Source organism: Microtus pennsylvanicus, chromosome 13 (genome assembly GCF_037038515.1).
Source record: "Microtus pennsylvanicus isolate mMicPen1 chromosome 13, mMicPen1.hap1, whole genome shotgun sequence".
Lineage (NCBI taxonomy): Eukaryota > Metazoa > Chordata > Mammalia > Rodentia > Cricetidae > Microtus > Microtus pennsylvanicus.
In genome coordinates, this window is record NC_134591.1 from 42,519,010 (window position 1) to 42,529,810 (window position 10,801).

The window sequence follows — 10,801 nt, forward strand, 5'->3', positions numbered from 1 at the left end:
AGTACCCACTCAGGGCCCAGAACTGGATGTCTATGGCAGGGGGGGAATCTGAGGGTGAAACATTAACTCGAGTACATGACCTCTGCATCTTCTTTATTTTTCGTGCAAGGGGGAAAAATGAAGTGAAGGGGGCATGGAGGAGAGAAAGAATAAGAAGAGTAAGGGGAAAGAATAAGGAGAAGAAAGAAAGAAAGAAAGAAAGAAAGAAAGAAAGAAAGAAAGAAAGAAAGGAAGGAAGGAAGGAAGAAAGAAAGAAGAATTAGCAAGGAGAAGAAGAAGAGTAAGGGCCAATCTCCACAAGGTTTCTAGTTTTTACAGACATAGTTGGAAAATTCCACAGGCAAGGACAATGATAGTTATGCATATCAAGATCACAAAAAGGGGCAGGAAGAACCTGACAAAGCAGTACTCTGGAACAGGAAAGAGCCAGCATTCAAGGGGAAGCACCTAGCATTCCAAACCATTAGATAAAGTTACTAAACATCCCTGAGTCCTAGATTCACCCATTCTCTTTACCCAGTCTCTTTTGTGATAACCAGCATTGGGGATGCCCAGATTTGTTTGTTAGCAAAGGTGGGGCATGCTGTCTTCCTGATCAGTGCCTGCATTCTACAGAAATTTCTGTGTGGTCTGTTAGCGGGTAATTTTGTGGGATTGACTCTATGCAAATTTGACTGTTAGCACAAAGAGTGCCTGTCTTTGCTCTAAAGCCTCACGGTGTGGGAGAACAGAACAAGGTCACTCTGTTGCCAGTGTAGAAGTCATACTGCTGTGGTGTTTAATCCCATTTCAAAGGGAAGAATCATGGCTTCACAAGGTTTTTACAGATATGACAGTGACTTTTCCAACCAAAAGACAAGTGTTCCCGCAGCTCTGCAGAATGAGTTGCTCCGTGTGGACGTGGGCACTTCCCGTGGGTCTGCCTGTTGGTCCGTCAGCTGTGCATTCACTGTAGAGTCCTGTGGGCTCCAACAGATTTCCTGATCCTCCACCTAGAGCAGTGGTTCTCAATCTTCCTAGTGCTGCGACCCTTTAATACAGTTCCTCATCCTATGGGTGACCCCAACCATAAAATTATTTTCATTCCTACTTCATAACTTCATAATTGCAATTTTGCTACTGTTATGAATCATAATGTAAATATCTGTGTTTTCCGACGGTCTTAGGAGACCCCTAAGAAAGGGTGGTTCAACCCCCAAAGGGGCCGTGAACCACAGGTTGAGAACTTTGGGCATGGTTGGATCTCACCAACTACAAGCTCCATCCTTGAAATGCATTCACCTGTAATTCCAGGACCAAGATGTATGTCATTCCTCTGGCTGTTTGTGTGCTTCTGTGTTGATGAAGTGGGTATCACATCTGGCCCCACGAGTCTCACGGAGGACTGTATCTCCAGCCGCTGCACCACCCTGCTCAGATGATACTGTGCAGCAATGTTGGATGAACAAGTCAAAGGGCTCAGTGAAGCCTTCTCACTTACCAGAACGAGAAAAACAACTAACCTGCTCCGGGCTGCACAGCAAATCCACAATCAGTAGGAATGAGTGTGGCTCATCGCCACTGACCCTTGTGTTGAAACTTGGTTGCCAAAATTGGTATTGGGACATGGAGCCTTCAAGAGGAATGACTGCCTCTCTTGCCACATTGGCCAGTTCCTGGAAGAATGGGCAAATTTCCAGGAATCATGTGGGCTGTTCTTTGTTTGTCTTTTTCCTTTTCAGCCCACACCTGCTCACCACTCTCTGTGTATTCCCCTCTGTGTTACCACCTGCCAGGTTATGACACCGTTGAGGCCTTCACCAGTGACAACCATCAGGTCTTGGAATCCCCTGCCTTGGGAACTTTGAGTTAAATAAATCTCTTTCCTTGTAAGTTACCTAGACTAGGCATTCTATTACAGCCACAGAAAATGAACTAAGGGGCTAGAGAGATGGCTCAGAGGTTAATAGCACTGACTGCTCTTCCAGAGGTCCTGAGTTCAATTCCCGGCAACCTCATGGTGGCTCACAGTCATCTATAATGAGATCTGGTGCCCTCTTCTGGCATGCAAGCATACGTGGAAGGAATGTTGTATACATAATAAATAAATAAATCTTTAAAAAAAAAAGAAAATGAACTAATACAGGCATAGAGCTGGGATTCGAACTCAGGTCTGCCTGAACCCAGAGTCCTATACATCATCCATTTTTATGCCTTCCCATAACCACATCCTTTACGTTAACCATCAATATTATCTCTGCCTTCACCAATCCCTCCACAGTGTGACCACTGTCATCACCAACACTGCCAACCACTAGCAACCAGCACCACCATCTCTACCACCACCTTAGCTGTGGGCCACCCTTAACTTTACCGTCACCACGCCATCTACCATCACTACCATCGTCATAACCACAACTGTCACCATTTCCCAAAGCAGCGAAGGCAACTGCACTGTGATCACCAATGACTCTAACTCCATCACCATAAGTGTTACAGCTCGGATGAAAAGGTATCCAGGTAGCCGGGAGCCAGGGAATACTGCAAAGTCACACTGCACAACAAACCTCACACAAGAGATCTATGGGAGGAAGGAATCCAGGAGAGTCGCTGCCTCTGCCAGGGTGGAAAAGGACAGCTCCCAAACTGAGCAGGATGCAGGGCTTAGATAGAGTTTTTAGGGAAGGGAGTGGAGATTTTCAGGGTGGAGACTGGTAGGATTTCACGCGCAAAGAGTGAGCTTTTTAGTCTACAGGGTGGAGGGAAGCAGGGTCCAGCAGTTAAGGAGTTTAGAATATTCTGTAGGTGGAACCTGGCAGTTAGAGGTCCCCGGGGGAGGGGCCTGGCCACTCATGTGGCTTGAGGGGCTTACAGTCACTACCATAGCTACCACCACCTCCTCTACCATCACCAACACAACCGCAATCAGCATTACTCGGCTCGTCACTATCACCCCATCGACATCACCAACCATCAGCACATGCAGCAACTTCTCCCCAGCTGATGTCACTAATTGTCTACTACAACCTCAATTACCTGCACTACTACCCCGACCACAATTATCATCACCACTTCCCTTCCAGGGCCATCATTGCCAATGTGTCGCAAAATGTGTTCCGAGAACTTTAGAATATTGACGGAACGTTCCTTTCACTCCGTGGATGCCTGTTAATTGACAAACAGCTTTTCTTACAGAGAGTCCCCACTCTCCCACTGTGAATCCTCCAGTGGCTACTCTGTGACTCAGTGGCTGACACAGCCACAGAGCCCATGGGAAGCGTCCCTGGGATGATAACCTGGGATCCATGTCTGTGAGGGGTGCATCAAACAGCTGGGAACACGAGGTTCAGAACAAGCAGTGAGGCAAGGTGGATCCTCACATCGCCCAAACAGTCTTACATTCTGAGTTCTGAACTCATGGGGACCAAGGTTCCACCTGCCTTTGCCTCTACATGGCTCCCAAACTCTGAGTCAGCTCCCTAACCCTTCATCTGTGCAATCAGCTGACAGTCCAATCTTTCAGGGCAGTGAAGGCGTAGGCACTGCATGGGGCCAGGCACAGTTACAAGACCGAGCTGTAGCAGGCTTTGGGCCACCACCCAGCTCCTGAATCATGACATGGAGACTTGTTATTAGTTTTGAATGCTCATCCTTAGCTTAGCTTATTTTAATCTATTTCTCTTTACGTTTTGCCTTGGGGCTTTTTGCCTTTCTATCCTTCTGTATCTCTGACTTTCACTGCTTCTCCTGTGTGACTGGCCACTGGCTGCCTGGCTTCTGGCCCCAGGTATGTCCCTCTATTTCTTTCCATTCTTCTTCCCTTTTGTTCTTTTCAAGCCTAGATTGCTCCTCCTATTTATTCTCTCTGACACCAGCCCTGCCTATCCCTCTCCTGCCTAGCTATTGGCCGTTCAACTTTTTATTAGACCAATCAGATGCCTTAGACAAGCAAGGTGAACCAGCAACACATCTTTACATAATTGAACAAATGCAGCAAAACAAATGGAACATATCTTTACACCATTAAAGTAATATTCCACAGTATAGACAAATGTTACATAGTTAATATTCTGCAACACTATGCCTGTACTACTAACTCTGCCTACCCAGAGTCCCATAAAGTACTTAGAACATCTGGCCTCTCAGTGTCCTGGTCTCACCATGGTGTGGGGACAACTCCTGACCAGCATAATACAGTGACCAGGACCCAAGGAAGGAGTGGCTAACCTGTCTGAAAGTTGGAACAGGGCAGGAGCTAGGGTCACAGGGCCTTTGTAGAGAAACTGCAGATGAGTCTTACTATGAAGAGCAGGCAGGGCTTCCCCCGGTTGGTGTGGACAGAGAGAAAAGGTGAATTGGTTTACTCTGTGCTGACTTCTGACTTCAACTCTAACTTGACTTCTACTTGCAGCATACCTAGCCGAGAGCTGAGTCTCCAAAGGCTAGGTGAGTGGATCCATGGGAGGTGATGCATTCACATAGCCTCATAGCTGGCTGCACTGGGGGCCTCTAAAGAGCAGAAACAGCATTGCAATGGCTGCATCCTCAGCATCCTGGCGGAGACCAGGGCACAGGAAGGATGATTTGTTTGCAGGCAGCACATCCCTTTGGCAGGCACAGGAGCAGAGGAGGTGAATGCTAGGGGTTTGTGGGCACCTTGTTGCCTGCTGGAAGGACTAGAGAACCTGGCTGGGAGGCTAGGCTAGCCACATAGCTGCTGGGAGCCCCTTTGAGACCTCCCTGCCACTGGACATTGACTGGTTAGTGAGGTAAACGCTGTGATTTAGGCCTGGTGCTGTCTCGGGGAACCTAATGGAGCCACTGAAGTCACTGCCATGACCTCCCCCAGTAGGTATGTTCATCTGCACCCTGCTCCCTGGTCCTCCAGCTATCACACGGAGTCTAGTCAAAGCATCAGATCTGGTCTGTAGCTTTGAGGAAAGCTGTGAAGACAGGATCCGGCCTTGTCAGGTTTTGTTTGTGGCTCTGGCCGTGAGCCCTGGGCTCCAGCTTTGGAGCTTCTCAGATGTGGGGAGGAATGCAGTAGAGGATGCTGTGTCAGCACTGGGGGAATCGGAAGTCACGAGGATGGGCTGCCTGTGTGCCCCACAGCAGGGAACTGCCCCTGGAGCACGCTACCCTTGGCTAGCCCAACTCAAGGGCATGCTGCGGTCATGAAGGGAGAGCCCCACATTAGAAAGACCTCTAAGGTCAGGGGGAGCTGCTGTTTGATTTTGTGGGTGAGAGGGCCACTGACAGTTTCTAAGCAGCCGTGTGACATGAGAGGACACAGGACAGCAAGAAGCATCGTGGGTGGTGGGAGGATCTGAGGATTGAAGTCAGACAGACCCAAAGACCTTTCCAAACAGGAGAGGGACCCAACTCTTTTCTCTGACACACCCCTCCCCGTCTAACAAGCCACTTCCCTAGGAAGCAAGACAGGAGTCTCCACTCCTCAGAAACAAAAGATGGAGAGCACCACGCTTCAAACCAGTGGGACTCTTCCCTGAGTTTCTTGAGTAATAAAGTGACTAACCAGATTTTGGAAGAGATAAAGGGTGCAGCAGCCATCACCCCACTCGGCTTTCCCCATAACCCCAAGGGGCAGAGATGATCTGTCTGGGATCTAAGTCTGGTTTAGGATGACTCAAGGTCCCATAAGTAGCAAGTGGAAGAATAGGATTTGGACCCCAAACCATATGCTTATTCTCTACAGCTCAGTTAATTCTGGGGGCAGAGCTGAGATTTAATAGCCTGAACGGGATGGCAGTAAGCTTTCGGGGGATGGGGTAGGGTGGAAAGTGAGAAAGACAGGACACTGTTTGAGGTGAGCTCCCAGGTCTAGGTCCTGGTTCTTGGTGTCACCTGCCCCTTACTGACTTCTGAATTTCTGACTGCTTTATTTTTCTTAAATTATTATTATTTTTTAAAATATGTATGGCTGTTTTGCCTGCATATATGTCTTTGTACCACACGCATGACTTGTGTCTCTGGAGGCCAGAAGAGGGCATCAGATCCCATGGAGCTGGAGTTGTAGCCATCAAGAGGATGCTGAGAATCATTCTAGGCTTTCCCAGAAGAGCTGCAAGTGCTCTTAGCCGTGAAGCCAGCTCCCGGGCCTCCTGAAGCCAGCTGTAATCCATCTTCGTCTCCCAGCCTGGGGCACAGCACCCCATCATCCCTTAGCAGACTCAAGCTGGATGTACTTACAGAGTTTCTGAGAACAAACGTTCTCACTTCTTCATCTCTGTCCCCCAGTACAGGGCCTGATACACAGGGCCGGGATTTGTGCGTCGATTGACTCACGGTGGTTACCAACTATCTCAGAAGCCCCCGTAAGTGAAGAACCTCCTCAGAGAAGCCTTTAGCCTTGGCTCACTCCTTATCTCTACTTCATTGAAGCTGACCTCCCATTTTTCTCATCTCCATGGACAATTTAATCTCCCTAAGTTACCACGCACCTCTTGTTCTTCTCATCTGGAACCTGATTAGAAGCTCAACTTAGTGTCCTTTTAACACATTGTGCCCTGGCAGCCACCCAACACCTCTGCCACCCGTTCCCTGCCTCTGGCACCGCCTCCAAGAGAGAAAGTGGAGAAACTTGCCTTAGATGTGGGAGGACAGAGGCTAGAGCCAAGTCCTGTTGGCTCCAAAGCCTGGACTTTTCATTCCTTGCCACCTCTAAGAAGCTAAAAATGTGTGTTCCATTCAACCAGCAAATATTTAATAACAAGGCCCTTTTGCAGCCTAGCATGAAGGCTAATGTTTATAATGGCTTTGTGCCTTACACACACACACACACACACACACACACATACACACACACACTACAATGCTCCAAGCTCTTACTAATGGATGTTAGACTCATTCCAGTGACCTAGTGGCTGCCCTCCAGGAATTCAGAGCTGGAATGGATATTCTTTTTATTGTTAAATTGGCATATCATAAAGCATATTAGTCAAGGTCCAATCACATTAACAGAGAGAATGTGTGAGAGAGAAACTTGAGCTGAGTTGAGATTGTTTACTCCGTAGCTGGAAGGTGACAAAGAAAACAATGGAGAAGACCCTCCACTCCCGAGGTCTACTTGGGGCTGGGAAGAAAGCAGAAGTCACAAAAAGCAAGCTCTGGAGGAGGGGCCCAGGGCATGGCAGCCAGTCCTTGTGAAGGGAGCTGTGTGCCTGGTGCTGGTGGCACTGAGGCTGGAGGAAGTCCTGCAAGCCCTTGGAAATCTGAAGCCTGGACCCACCCAGATGCTGCCAGTGAAGATGCTGGGGGATGCTCCGAGGGGAGGGGACCACATGGAAGAAAAATGCTGGATGATACTCCCAGGGGAGGACACATGGAAGGAAGATGCAGGATGATACTCCCAGGGGAGGACACATGGAAGGAAGATGCTGGATGATACTCCCAGGGGAGGACACATGGAAGGAAGATGCAGGATGATACTCCCAGGGGAGGACACATGGAAGGAAGATGCTGGATGATACTCCCAGGGGAGGACACATGGAAGGAAGATGCTGGATGATACTCCCAGGGGAGGACACATGGAAGAAAGATGCTGGGTGGCGCTCCCAGGGGAGGAGAACATATGGAAGTCCTCAGGAAGTAAACAGTAAGGAGTGTCTCATCCCTCATCAAACTAATAGCTGAATATTCTCCCACCCCCTCTCCCTTCCTCCCCTTATCCCTCCCTCCCTTCCTCTCTCCCTCCCTTCCTTTCTCCCTCCCTCCCTCTGCCTTCTCTCTCTCTTGAGCATGTGTACAAATTCAATGTTGAGCTTGTGAGCAAAACAAAAAGAAAACAAAAACAACAACCAAAAAACCAAGACTTGCACAGTCCTAGCCCGTGATGCTGTGTTCAAGCTGCTATAGCAAAGACACCACACAGTGGGTGACTTATAAACTTCCTTCCCACAGTTCTGGAGGCTAAGAAGTCGAGGTAAAGGTGCCAGTGAATCTGCCTGCTTCCTGGCTTGCAATGGCTGCCTTCTCATGGGAAGGACCTTGCTTTCATTTGTACCTGCCAGTGTCTGGGTTAAGTTAGTACAGAGCCAAGCTTGGATGACATTTCCTATGACCAATGGTAGTGATGGTCCCAGCCTACCTGTCCATGGACAAGGCTCCTTCTTTGTGGCTCCCAGCTAAGTGTGACTGTCATTCATACTCATTTGACTGTCCCCAACACAAAGTCTAGAGAGCCAAGTGAGAACATCACAAGCCTCTAGGTAACATGACTGAGCCCTTTCCTGACCCCTTGGAAGATTTGTTTGGCCGAGGCTTACAGGTCCAGGTGTGAGCTAGCAGCTCTGCTCCTCAGCCAGAACCCTCTGCTGTCATGAAGACACTGGTGATAGCTGTCCAACATAATGACAGTCTAACTGGCTCACCCTCCATGTGGATGCTTTCTCCTTGTATGCTGCAGAAGCACAGGGGGATCCGCCCCAGCCGCTCTGAGTCTCTTAGTCTTCTGCCAAGACTCTCCGGTGTCTTGACCTGGGTCGTGACCAGTTGATAGGATCAAAGACCCTCCTCCAGGGCCACCAGTTGCAAATGTGTCTGGGAGTGCATGGGACAGTACAGGGGTCATGGGAGCTCTCCAGTTTAGGGTTATTGTATTCCACAGATGCCCTGAGAGATCATCATATCTATCTCCCCTGTGAAGGGTCATGGAGGTGGGGTTACAAGCCTCCCTAGCTAAGTAGCTAAGGCAGTCTTTCTTTGAGTGTATGTGTGTGTGCACATGTGTGTGTGCGCGTGCACACACACACACACACACACACCACTAATTTGCTGAGAACTTTCCAGGCTTCACTTTGCTGGCAATCCCTGAAGCTCTATAATCTGAGGCCTCCTGGCCCCTGAGGCTGGGCCAGGATTGGCTTTGCCGTTAGCGGTCTCCATTCCCCCTTGGCTCCCTGTCAGACCTCCCAATTTCTCCTCCTGGGAGCTCTGTTCTGGGGCTCTCCTAATCTCCCCAAATAGGAATGATTGACCAAATTCAAACACAGACACAGATATACAGACACACACACACACTCCAAAACAAATGAAAACACCATTGATGTGGGATGTCCTTCTGTATGTGTGTTGCTTTTATTAGTGTGGCCAATGGCTTAGGAGAGTAAAGCCGGGTGAGTAATCCAGAGATAGAGAGAGATATTAGGCAGAGTCAAAGAGATGCCATGTAGCCGCTGAAGGAGTAACATGCCACACCAGTAAGCCACAGCCTCGTGGCAATACACAGATGAATAGAAATGGGTTAATTTAATAGTTAGAGATAGCCAGTAAGAAGCCTAAGACACTGGCTAAACAATTGTAACTGATAATAAAACTCAGAGTGATTATTTCACAAGCAGCTTCGGGAATAGGCGGGCAGAGAAAAACCAGTCCAGGGGGACCAGCAGGATGGAAAATACTTCAAGCTACACCCCACCTTTTTATATGGGAAAAACACTCCGGGGTCACAAAATTATAGTGTTGGCTTGCTTAAGGTCATTGGGCAGTGGTTCAGAGAAGGGACTGTACCTCAATGTCTCTAACCTCAGGGTCAGAAGCTACGCTGATTGAAACCAGCTCATCCCAGAACACAAGGCCAACAGCAGAGTCCCACGCAATGCCACAGTACTGGAAGGTCAGCACCAAGGCCACTTGGCTGAAAACCAGTTTCTCCTTGCCAGCCTGCACCTTACAGCCTCTGCCACAGTGACCAGTGGGCTTACCCTGGGGATGGGGTATCCAGCATCCAGAGGCCAAGGAGGGGGACTGCAGCACTACAGCTAGACATAGGGGCAGAAGCAGAGCAAGGTGAGAGACTCAAGAGTCAGACAGTGAAGGAGGCCCCAGGACACAGCCCAGAGAGGGTGGGATTCAGGGAAGAGAGAGAGGGGGGCTCAGCCACCAGGTTGGAAGACTACGAAAGCCATTGGGTGTGGTCTCTCTAAAGTCACAGGTGATGTAGAACAGGCAGTTGAGAGCGAGCCCTGGGGCCAAAGGAAGAAAGCAAGGGGTAAAGGAATGGAGAAATGGGGGGCCAAAGGCATGAGCAAGGTCCCCTCAGAGCCCCTCTAGAGAGACAGGACGCGGGGACAGGGCAGGTGGGATAGGTGGCAGGCACTGCTGCAGCAGGAGCTCTCCGTAGACAGGGAAGCCCAACAGAAGCAGGAACTGCTGGCCAGTCCCATCTTACAGTAGGAGCCACACCCAGACAGCAGAGAGCTCCGGTTTCCTTTAAAGAGTCTCCCCAGGGGCTGCACTCTTGTGTCGAGCCATTCATCAAGTGAACTTCAATGGTCTAATTAAGATGCCTGTTCACAAGGCATTCCTCAAGTCTGTCTCCCTAACCACGAGCTCAGCACTGTCACTGAGCGGGTGAGGGGGACCGGGCTGAGCTTTAGGGAAGGAACTGACTAGCTCAGCCTCAGCCTGTCTGATGAAGATAAACAAGTCAGCTTGTTGTGAGCCTAGATGTACCCTAGAACGGAGAGAGTGACAGCTGCCCGGCCGTTACTGAATCATACCATTACTGAATCATACTCTTTACATGGGGGAATTTGTGACACAAAAAATTCTTTAGCAATAAAAGGGTTGGGTTTTTTTTTGTTTGTTTGTTTGTTTTAGGTCTGGAGAGGCGGCTCAGCAGTTAAGGACACTTGTGCCTCTGGCAGAGGACAAGGTTTGGTTCCTTCCACCCTTTTGGTGGCTTACAACTAGCTGTAACTCCAGTTCCAGAGACTCTGATGCCCTCTTCTGTCCTCTGAAGGCACTGTCTACATACGATGCACAAACAAGCATGCAGGCAAACGCCCACACAAATAAAATT

The 10,801-nt window shown here is 49.2% G+C and overlaps 1 long non-coding RNA gene across 1 annotated transcript; it reads left to right on the plus strand.

Moving 5' to 3' along the window:
• Nucleotides 1-2,265: 2,265 nt before the first annotated feature.
• Nucleotides 2,266-10,801, plus strand: LOC142834309 (uncharacterized). The gene is made up of 3 exons (XR_012907548.1): nucleotides 2,266-2,471; nucleotides 9,534-9,786; nucleotides 10,600-10,801. It is a non-coding gene; the product is annotated as an uncharacterized LOC142834309 (long non-coding RNA).